Below are 11468 nucleotides of genomic sequence, written 5' to 3'. Positions count from 1 at the left end.
AGAAATATATATGCAAGAACAATCCGAGAAATATAAATTTACAAGTATATATGGAAATGCGTATGCTTAGGTAGCTGCCTTGTCGCCCAGCTCGTGAAGGAGAGACTTCTGCTCTAGGGTTATGGGATGAACACATGACAATGGCGCCGAAGAGATGAGACTGACAGCAATTCACTCGTCACGTATATTCACAGCTCAGTAGAGGGGGACACTGTATGGCATGGGGGATCCCACGAAGGGGGCATTGAGGAGCAGGGAGAATGAGCAGGGGCTGTGGGAGGCGGGTTTTGTGGTAGAAGAGGGTGGGCTGGAGGATGCGATCAGCTTGTTTGAGTATTATCTGAGTTGGTAGGGAATTGACCCACTACTTAAGGATAAGCAGATCCTGGGATCGGTCTTCACGATGAGGATTACTCTCAGCCATAAACCACGAAAGCAGAGAGGGCAGGGGAAGCTGTGGTCAGGCCGTTCGAGGCCCTCGCAGTTTTTCTCGGATGTCAAAGCACATGTAACGTCAGGCCTTGGTTTTAAGCCTTATAGCACAGCAGAGAGCAGGAGTAGACACACACACACACACACACACACACACACACACACACACACACACACACAGGTGTTGACACTTTATTTCATAATTTTGCTTATTCGTTCCTATTTTTACCTATCGTTTGCCAAAAATCACACCAAATTTTGTTAAACTTGGTTGCAAAATAATTCATTATTGTGGCTATTGCTAAATCATAGAAGTACTTATTTTCCTATTACTCTAATTTTTATACATTTCGTTATACCTCAAGCATTTATTTATGACTTCTACAAAGACAGTATGAAGTGCCAGGAAAAAAATAATTTGCTTTTAAGGTTTTATTATTTGACATACTGTTGCAGTAAAATTTTGATCCACGGGAATGTCTCATGAAGGTTATAACTGGATCGTATTATTTGTATGTAACATTCTTCCATTCTTGAAAAGACTTTTGGAAGACGTATCCAAACGCCAACCATACATCTAGCCTCTGCTACACAGCAACGGTAATGAGCCCTGTCTCCTAGCAGAGGGCTTGGCTCCAGAGCCAGCACAGAGTCAAGTCCAGCTCTATGAAGCAAGAGATTTTCCACAGGCTCACAGAGCCTTGAAAAAGGCATGAGATAGAATCAGCCCCTGGTTACTTCTAAAGAGCATCGAGCTGGGAGCGTGGTGGACCGGATGGTTGGCTTACACAATTGAAAACAGCTTCTACTCACTAAACTCACTGGCAGCACATACAGTGTTAAAGACAGTTTCAGAAATAATATAAAACCATTCTGAATCTTGACACATGGGAGTGTCGAGGTGGAGGAAAGAGGTTAGACTAAGTACCCAGAGGGATTTTCTTAGCTAAAGCTGGAAGGGAGCCTAAAATAGTCCATTCCCCTCCAGCCTACAGGAAACTGTGAGCGGAATCCCTCATCGTAATTATATAGAAGTCTAGCTCTTTCCTTTAGCTGGAGGCCTGTCATGGAGACTTAGATTCTGGGATGACCTCTAAGTGAGTTTGCATAACTGCAACCCTAATTGATGCCCACCTTATTTAATTTACCCTACAGCACTGAGGTACAAAGTTTATTAAAACGATGACCTGAAGGCTATGGGTCTGGCTCACTGTTGGACCAGGAAAGAACATTTGTTCAAAAGCACAACTCCAGATGGGAACCTGTGGAAACTTTCCTAACTTCTCGGAACTGAAATAGGGGAATTAATCACAGAAGAGACAGAGTGCCATTTGACGATGGAGTGCAGCAGCATTTCAATGAGAAATCATCAATAGAATCTTCTAGACCAGATGTGACCTTGGGCCAGCCCGGCCTGCCTACCTTTGAGCACCTCTGAAGGTTTGTGTGCCCTGATCTACATAGAGTCCAAGTGCACAGAGGCTCTGCCAACGTAAGCCTCTTAGAGGAATCTCCTTGGGAGCAAACTTTACCCTAAGAAACTCTCAGGAAGATGAGGGGAGTGAAGTCTTTGGAGAGTTTTCCTGACGTCACTTCCTATGGCTTCCTCAGATACCCGGGCTTGAGTAATCTTATCCATGTTAGTTAGCTAACTAGCTAACTAGCTAACTAACTAACTAACTAACTAACTAACTAACTAACAGTGAAAGAAGGGGCATTCGAGCAACAAGTGGAATATAAACTGGGAAAAGTGGATTGATATTAAGGCAAATGTTTTCATGGGAGATGGCAGTTGGAAGGGACAAGTCCACTGTATGGCTTGGGGTAGAAGTGATGCCATTTACTGGGTCTGGCAGATTATCTGGATATCAAGATGTTGGATTTTGATTTGTTTATTATTTTTTCGATAATGTCTTGTGAAGCCCTTGCTCTGTCAATGGACTTGTTGCTGTATTTAAAATATATCTTTACACTGAAAAGGTGATCTACACATTTCTCGATTGTGGTAAGGGCGTCACAGGTGTTGGCGTATGTCCAAACTCATCAAACTGCATCCAATAAATATGCGTAGTTTTTGTATATCAATCATACCTCAATAAAACTGTAGAAAAGATTCCATGAAGTTTTGAAAAAGGGAATGGTTTGTTCTGGAATAATTATTCTGTTTTCTTTTCTGACTAACCTGGGGAACTCTTAGATTAAGATTGTTATACTAATTTCATATTTTGAAATAAAAACTGAATGATAATCTAAACCCATGTGTGAGCAGGTAAAGGACTGACAGGTTCACATTTGCTAAAAGACTGATTTTCTGGAATAACAATGTCTTTTGATGACTAAGTCTTTGTTTCTATAATAGAAACATATCTGTTCTGCTCACCAAATGAGAGAGCGGTGATGAGACTTTAAGAGAGATAATTTATGTTAAAAGTGTTTTGAAAATTATCAATGGTAATAAAAAATTGTTATTAATTTTGGAAAGATGGCATTCTTTGAATCTTATCTAAGCTCTTATTTCATTGATTACGGTTTTCAGTCTTTTTCAGTCTAGTCTCTGAAGCCACCACAAAGTATCTGAAAGAAAAACAAAGCAATGATCATAGAGAAAAGCAGAAAATAGATAAAAGAGAGTAGAAGAAAGAGAAGATGAGGAGGATTTGGTACAGCTTATTCTGTTGCTTGTGGGAATTATGCAAGGAACATGCCCGTTTTAAAGACATCGTTTATAAAAGTTGCTAGGATAAATCTTTTAAAGATGATGGTAGCAAAACAGAGCAATTAATATGCATGCAAGAAACATTTATATTTTATTTTATGAGACTAGTGATACAGACAGGATTCATCAACTACAGTATGTTCAGAAGATGTTCGTGTGTCACAGTTCATTTTCATCTTTTGGGTTGCGGAGGTCACCCTGCCCTTCGTTACTGGTAACCCCAGCATTGGATGCACATAAAATATATCGAATCTCGCTTTCTGAGCACGCCATGGGCTCTTCCTTCCCTCCATTCCTCACATCCTTCTCTGCTGCAGTGGGTTTTAAAAGTTCTTTTAAGTGCCTGGTGGCTAAATGTTACATGTCTTGATTCTTATTCTATTTCCTTCTCCACCAAAACGGTATTGCTACAATTTGAGGATCATTCCCCAAATAGTGTCCCTCTGTGTATAGTGAGAAATGATACCTAACATAACTTTTTAATAGTCACTATGAATTTTACAAGCCATTCGTTGACTAAGAGAAATGTCGATGCTCCCTTTTACGTCTGACAGTACCCACGTATGTTTTCTTTCGACCACTAAAAATCATCCTTCATTCCTTCACTCTTTCATTTATTCGAGATAGTCACTGATAGTTGGCTGTGAGCTGTGCATCGTTCTGTGCTGAGGACAGGGCACCAAGCACGAGAGAAGATAGGAAATAAACGCAAAGCCACGTGATATACAAATATACACGTGATATACAAATATACAAGCCACGTGATATACAAATATACAAGCCACGTGATATACAAATATACAAAGCCACGTGATAGATGAAGAAAGATGAGGCAGAGAAAGGCAATAGATGGCCAAGGTGTAGAGGCAGCGACGGCTGTGGAGACAGGAGATCGTGAGAGCCTTTCTGAGCAGGGACCCAGCGGATGGACATTCGCAAACCATCTAAAATTAATCTACAGGTGTTTCAGGCAGAAGATGCGGTCCCTGTGAAGTTCCTGAGATAACACACGTTTGGAGTATGTGAGGGACAGAGAACGAGGCAGAGCGGTAAGGGGTGACGTCAGAGAAGTGGACGAGGCCACATGTTCCCCAGCGTGGCCCTGCACGTTAAGAAGATCGGATGTCGTTCAGAGTGTGGTGTGAGCACACGGGAGCACATGAGCAGGGAAGTGATGTAACGTGACGCGTTTTACAAAGGCCAGTCCGGCGGGCTCAGACGCTCTGCGGTGGCGGTGGCGGCGTGGACGGCGCAGAGTGGAGGCGGGGAGAGGGGTGTGGAGGTGGGGAGAGGGGTCGGGAGGTGGGAGATGAGCGTTGGCGCTGGAGTGGGGACAGGAGGAGTGTTTAGAAGGTGTGCCGATGGACTGGCATGGAATGTGAGGGAAACACAGGGGTGGCACCCAGAGCTACGCCTTTGCACGTGGGAGGGTGACGAAGCCAAGCAGACGCCTGTAGGAGGAGCACACTCCGGGATTGCGGGGGGGTGGGATTCGGTTGCAGACAGCAGAAACCGGTCTGGCGGGTTTATGCAGAGAGGGGACTTACTGAAAGCTTTGGAAGGGCTGGAGGATCAGCTTTCACGCCGAGCTTCCCCAAGAAGACGCCCTGCCCTGCAGAAAGCCAGGTGATTGGGAAGCTGTGTCCTTGGTCACCGGCCATAGCCATATATGCTCCACATAAGTCCATTCCTCATCTGAGCCTTGTGCGAGTCTATCTGTTTAGCAGACCTTTAATTATATAAACTTGAGTCTAAGGAAGTCTTGATAAATTAGATTGTAGCCTCTCAGGCTTCATGGTTCAGAAGAATATATTTAAATAATATTGTAGTAGTTACAGATCAAGCCTATCTACCCACAATGGGGTGGGGGGGCTGAGTAACATGTTTTAGGCATATTAGATAGAAGATGCCTGTTTGACGTGCTTGGAGAGATAATGAGGGCAGTAGACGGTGAGAGATGGAGGCTTTGCACTCATGGAAGAAATCATGAGTTACAGATGACAGTTGACCGTCATCAGCATTTGGGTGGTTTGTGAAACCGGATCTACCTGAAATCATCCGAGGAATGAACTTAGCTAGAAAAGAGGATCAGGCGATGTGTGATTGAGAAGCCAGCAGGGGGCAGGCAGAAGAGGAGGCAGAGGAAGGAGGCCACGGGGCAGGAGGAGACAGTATCCAGCAAAAAGAGAAATGGTTTTAAGAAGGAGGCGGGATCGCTCGCACCAGACGAGCGGGAATTGAGGAGTGTCAACAAAGCCTGGACCATAGAGGTGGCTAGGCAAGCACTATTTCATCAAGAGTATCAGGGACAAAAATCTGAAGAGAAGGAATAAATAAAGAATGGGATTTGAGGAAGTAGAGATAGTGGGTACAAACAGCACCTTAGGGGAACCTCACTGTATGCATTCGAGGTTAGGAAAACCATCTGATATGGTGCCATAGCTGGAGGGGGGTGTAGGACCAAAGAGACCAAAAAAAAAGAACAATATTACATAATGTTTCACTGCTGATGTGAAAAATGAATTGAACCCTTTGAGAGTTTGGTCATCTCTTATTCTGCTTCCCATTCTTGTTTGAGTATAACGTGTTATAAATGGGTTATAATACATTGGGTTATAAAAATAACTCATTTTTAAATACGCGTGTTTCTAACATTACATATTCCATTATTTATACAATTGTTGAATTTTAACTATATGAAGAAATTTGTTTTTTTTTTAAGGAATAAATCTTCCTAATTTGAGTTATGACATCTCAACCGATGAGGTAAGATATCTTTCTTCGATCAAGAGAGGTCCGATAACTTTGGGAGAAAATTTAATTATTATTAAAAGTAGAAAAGATTAAAGAAATTATGCCATGACAATGATTATTTACTGTTTTTTACCGATCTAAAAGTATGTATTAGAGATAAAAAAAATCATCCTATGGGGAAAATATTAAAGTCCAGTTATATATTTTTTCTGCACAATGTGCTTTTTTTTTGAAAAAAAAGATCACAGAGAACTTTAGTTCCAGATTAGTCTGACAATGACTCAGGTTTACTTTGTCACTGTGACCAATCATAGTAAACTTTTTAAGTTTTATTTCAAAACTGGGTTTGAATTTGATGAATACGCTTTCAATGTCTGACATGCGTGACTTTTGGGAAATTATCCAGCTTCTCTGCTCTTTGTTTGTGTCAAAATGGAGATGATAATCTCGATCTCGTGGCATGGTCGTTGAAGTCCACGCTGTAAGAAACTGATTTGGAAATTCTTCATAGCAGTGAGAGGAAAAGGAAAGAAGGTAGGATGACTCTGCGCCTTGTCCACAGGGCCAGACGCGTTTGCTTGACTCCTAGCTCTGTCTTGTAATTAGTGTGAGCTGAAAGCCACAGAGTTAAGGTGCAAAATGAAGTAAATATGATAACACTGCAGGGTTCTTATGAGGTTAAAATAAGATCATAGATGTGAAACTCTTTGTATAAGGAAGCGCGATAAATAAACGGTTTAGTTTTCTAATTTTCCAACTATGGCACTTCAGTGATGCTGCAGAAGAAACTTGCGATGGTTTGGTTTCTATCAACACATGAGGCTTGTTCTTATGGTTGCTGAGGATACCAGGGAGAGAGGGAGATTCTTCTCAATTATCTACTGGGATTTGCCAAACGTTTTATGCCACTTCATAGCACTGATGTTCTGTACATCGTCCCTCGTTGGGTTGATGGACTGCCTTTTCCAGGTTCCCCTGCCCTCTCCCCAAGAAAATCTTCATTTTTATTTTTGTGAAGATGAATTAAGAAGAACCGTGGGTGTTCATCAAAGCAGTAGTTTAGGAAAAGGAAAATATGAGTCAACAATAATGATAAAAAGACAAACGTACATGAGCCCTTCCTATGTTTTTTAGACAGTGATGGGAAGTAGCAGAAATGACGGTTTTACCTCATGCCGGTGTAGAAATTTTTCTACAAATTTTCTAGGCTCCTCTTGGCACCTAGACACTACGGCTATTGAATTGAAAGGAAAAGTCAGTTATGTGTATCTTAGTCCATGATCAGCCTGTTTGCCTTGCCAAGTAAAAATTGCACCAGATAAAGTTTAACAGGTCAGAGAGACGAGCGACGGGGAAGAGAGATTAAGCTCAACTCCTCTGAGACAAAAGTCTAGAGAGTCTTCAAGAGTGTGTGTGGGGGGGCGGGTTGAAGTAAATTGTAAGTGTTTTCTATTTGCTTTGCCCAAAGGAAAACCAATCTTGATGACAACAGGGAGCTTTACAAGTTGGATCAAGGCATCCGATGAAGTTAGGCTCCTCCCACCTCCAGAGACTGAGAGATACCCTTCTCTGTTCCTTGGATGTTTACACAACAAAGAGATGGTTCCCAGGTCCTAAGACATTTCCTGGGTCATAGAACCAGTAAGAGACTTTTAAGGAAACTTACATACATTTCAAAATGGCAGAGAAAGAATTTACAATTACTAAGTGCAATTACTTTCCTACAGTAAATGCTAGGTGGGCCTTATGAGGAAGGAACCTGTGTCAAGATCAGTCAAGCAGAGGGCAGTGTCCAGGTCAGCCTTGGGGACGGAACTGATGGGGACCAGCAGGGGGCTCCGGCAATGTGCACAGCGGCATGGAGAATCTAACCAATGCACTAAAAGACAGTTGTGAGAGTTCATCCTTCATCATTTGTCACAAATGCCATCTGCTACACAACTTTCCCTAGCCTACGCTGGTGACAGTACCAACGTTGGAGGCAACTGGAAGACGATGCCATACTAAGCCATGATATTAAGCCAGTAAGTTGGCTAACTAAACATAGCCTTCAACGTCAATATGTGTTTCCCACGTCTGTCCAAATACCCCAAACCCTGGCAGGGGCTACTTCAGACCTCAGCTCGGGTCGGAGCCCCACAGCATCATGGGGACCGCCCAGGTCCAGGCTCGCTGGCATTTCGTACGTGTCTTCGTCAGCATGCGTTGTGCTCTGCTGTGTTCCGATGATGATCTTTGGATGACAGAGACCCTGCTTAGAGCTTTACAGACCTGAAGCTCTCGCTGCAGTGTTGGGCGTGAAACACCAGTGAGAACTCAGTTCCCGGGTCGGCGCTTGTGCAGACTGAAAAAAGACAGTGCTGCTGTTAGGGATCAAACTGTCCCCCGCTCTTTCCACATTCACATTCTCCCCCAGTGAGACAGGGCTTTTGAAGAGGTCATGAGGTTAAATGGGGTCACAAGGGCAGGGCCTGATCTAATAGACTCGTGTCCTTGTAAGAAGGGATGAGACACCTGGGAACTGTCTCGGGAGGACACGGTGAGAAGGCAGTGACCTGCAAGCCCGGGAGAGAAGCCTCAGGAGAAGCCAACCAACCCTGCCTGCCGACGCCCTGACCTTGGACTTCCAGCCTCCAGAACCGCAGGAAAATGAGTTTCAGTTGTTAAGCCCCCCAGACTAAGGAGTCCTGCGATGATGACGCTGGTGGGTTAATGCGACCACCTTTGCAACTAGACAGATTTGGACGCCGGTCCCTGTTCTGCAAATGACCAGTGTAACGAATTTAACTTCTCTGAGCTTTGACTTCCTGTTTTGTTAAACAGTAGCATCTCCTCTCTTGCAAGGGTGTGGTGAAGAGAAAATTAAAATATTAGCGTACCAACGCCTGGTACACAGTAAATGCTCCATATACTGGGATTATTATAGACCTCAAAACTGTTTCGTCAAAAGAACGAGAATAAGAATGTGTTTAGGATTTTAAAAAGTATATATTTTGTGTCCCCTCCCCTTACTAAATATACTTGTATTATGCCAAATCATGTTTTTCTCTTGCTCGAGAACGTCAGTCTATAAGTTTCGTTTACCACATCTCAAAAATTGTAAATTTATGCAGAGACACCTGCTTCCACGACATACTCTTCGTGATAATTTGAGAAGGAAAACGCTGGGCTAAATGACACTGATTCTGATACATTATGGCGGGTCTTAAATCCAGGGCCACGAGTGGAGTCAGGTATCACGTCTGCGTTGTTCGTTTATTTAGATCACGGAATCGTGAATTCAGTTGTGCCGACGTTGTAATAAATGGCTTGACCATCGGGCAGTTCATGTACTATTCATGTTTAAGTCAAACGATTTTTAACAATGAAAGGGTAGTGGAAAAGTAACTTGAAATTATCCTCCATGTAAATCTAAGACCTTTTAATGTTTTCCGATTTGCTGTAATATTGCTGCTCAAAGTGTGATAAGGAATTACAGCCACTCAGGTTATTTGTTGTTAATTTATTCTAAGCAGGTAACTTTTTATATTTATAAGTGAGCGTATAAAACTGGCTTATATATGCAAGCTGTTGCTTAATTTACTTGATAAAGGGTACTCAGAATTCTCCTCACTGAGACTGTTTGAAAATCTGATTCAAAATTAATTTAATAGTTAAACAGTCAAAATAAAGTAATTTAGCACAATGATATTCTAGTCAGATTTAACCATGGGAGATCAGATGAAAGAAAAACTGATAAGCTTGGGTTTCGTAACATCATTATTTAATCATTTTATCCTCCAACCTGTGCGTGTGTGTAAGGCATCAGAAAAGAGAGAAATATAATTTGAGCTGTTAATAAAGCATTAAATGTGTCTGAGTGTAGGAAAGAAACGAAAACGTTGGTAAGAGGCAGTAGTGAGTTTGTTGACTTTGTTTCTTCCTTCTAGATCTAAAATTTTTTGTGGTTTTGATTCACTATTGAACAGTCACTTGCTGATGATTTAAGTAAAGAATAAGCACAGTTAACAAAGAGAATGACAGAATAACTTTTGTAGGATTAGCTCATCCAGGATGTTCCTTGGGTCTGGAGCTATGAAGAAAGACATAGGTGCTTATTTAAGCAAATAGCTTGATCTCCTGGCAACTGAGCACCAGATAATGAGATCACAGAATTCTTTGCAATTATCAGAATACAGGCACCACGGAACACAGTCAAAATGGAACATGTCTTATTTTGTGCTTTATGCCTACGTATTTTAAATTTACCTTTAAAGTAAACCAGTTCATTGGCAACTATACGTAGATATCGTAGAACACAGAAAAATACAACTGAGTCGTTATCTTCATCAAAAAAGAACATTTAGACTAAATTGAGGTTGAAGTTTTGCCCTCATGTGTGTTCTGCGCAACCTAGTATTGTGATGATAGGATTTTTCTCATTGTGATAAAATAAGACCGTGTGGATGGCACATTACATGTTGACATCAGTATTAGTAGTGCATCACAATTATGATTTTTTTAGATGTCACCACTGATCATGGCAAAGACAAAATAGCTTCACGTTAGAAAACTTGGAAAAAGTAAAACATACCAATGTTAACTGGAATTATAGTATTTCTAGATTGAGATCATGAGGATATGCTGCATATTGATCTGTAGGTTTGTTTAACATAGCACATAACAACACTTAAGGATAGGAAGTAGTTTAACGCCGACATATCGTGTTCTCAAAATTAATGTGGCATTGCTCAAGTTTTAAGGGGGAAAAATCTGCATAAACCTTTTTTCGGATATTTACAACACTGACAAATTGAAAAGCAAGGAACTGTGATTAAATAGTTATATTTTATGCTCCTATAGAAGTTAATGAAACTCTGTCAGACAACCTTGCCTGATAATAGACCTCGAATGTTTGTTGTAAAGCTAATTATTTCTTGTTGGGCTCTGCTGGTTTTTATACGAACTTCTTTAGTCTTCTAGGTTTTCCTATAATAATGTTTTGAGTTAGCCTTAAATAATATTGCGCATATCCAAATAATGGCTCCATTTGGTAGTGCTTGATTTCATTAGCTTGGTGTCACCTTGTTATATTATTATTAGTATTAAGGTATAATTGACATATAACGCTAAGCTTGGTGCCATCTTAGGGACTTACTTATAATGGTATTTCTTTCTATGTATTATATTTTTTTAAGAAATTATTTGTATCCTTATAACTGCTCAGAGAGAACATTGATAAAATAAACATTTTAGGAATAAGACATGAATGAAAGTGTCCAATTCAAGTGAAGTTAGAGTGTCAATTATTTTATTTGGATAAAACCTTTCTGAAGGATATGATTGGGGCGGGGTGCTGCCTGTGAACCTCATCTACTTACCAAATTATGGGAACACATTCATTGGAAAAGCCACCATGTGAGGGATACAGTCGAGGCAGAAATGTAAAATACATGCTTCCTGTGTTTAAGAAATGTAAAGTATAATAATATGCAATATTAACAGCTATGTGAAAACACAACATTTAAAATAATAATGCGTACCCGCTACAGAACATTCTGCCAGATCCATGAGTATTCAGTGTCAT

The sequence above is a fragment of the Pteropus vampyrus genome, unplaced genomic scaffold, assembly GCF_000151845.1.
Source record: "Pteropus vampyrus isolate Shadow unplaced genomic scaffold, Pvam_2.0 Scaffold132, whole genome shotgun sequence".
NCBI classification, from domain to species: domain Eukaryota; kingdom Metazoa; phylum Chordata; class Mammalia; order Chiroptera; family Pteropodidae; genus Pteropus; species Pteropus vampyrus.
This window is presented reverse-complemented; position numbering follows the sequence as displayed.